Here is an 841-nt window from a genome sequence, read left to right on the forward strand (position 1 = left end):
GGCTGGAGAGATGGCTCAGTGGTTAAGAGCATTGCCTGCTCTTCCAAAGGTCCTGAGTTCAATTCCCAGCAACCACATGGTGGCTCACAACCATCTATAATGGGGTCTGGTGCCCTCTTCTGGCCTGCAGACATACACACAGACAGAATATTGTAGACATAATAAATAAATAAATATTTAAAAAAAAAAAAGAACTGAAGCCCAGGGTTCAGCCCAGTGGCAGACACCTGTAAGTGATCCCAGCCCTCCAGAGACAGAGGCAGGGAAATCAAAAGTTCAAGAACAGCCTGACCTATGAGAGTGACAGCTGTCTCCAAGAAAACTAAAAGGAGATGGGGTGGGGAGTGCTGTGGAGGACACAGTGGGGGTGGTGGGACTGGGCGCTGTGTGACTCTTCTGGGGGAGGTGTGAACAATGCCTCTTCACCCCAGATATGGCACCAAAGACAAAGCAGGGATTCCCCCCGAGGTCAGCTTGCTGAACCAGCGAGTTTACTGGGGACCATACGAAGTTATTTCCAAAAGTAGAGATGCTCAGCCCAGTGGCACTGTCCTCGAATCCCAGAACGCAGGAGGCTGGGGTAGGGCTTCCGGAAGAGCAAAACAGTATCTAAACTGCTGATCCATCTCACCAATCCCCCTCAAACTTTTTTCTTTTTCTTTTGGAAGACAGGGTTTCTCTGTGTAGCCCTGGCTGTCCTGGAACTCACTTTGTAGACCAGGCTGGCCTTGAACTCACAGAGATACGCCTGCCTCTGCCTCCCAAGTGCTGGGATTAAAGGCATGCACCATCACTGCCTGGCCCTCCACAAACTTTTCATCCTCCTGCCTCAACCTCACAA

This window comes from Microtus oregoni, unplaced genomic scaffold, assembly GCF_018167655.1.
Source record: "Microtus oregoni isolate MIOR12 unplaced genomic scaffold, Mior012 000091F_ref0000469, whole genome shotgun sequence".
Taxonomy (NCBI): Eukaryota; Metazoa; Chordata; class Mammalia; order Rodentia; family Cricetidae; genus Microtus; species Microtus oregoni.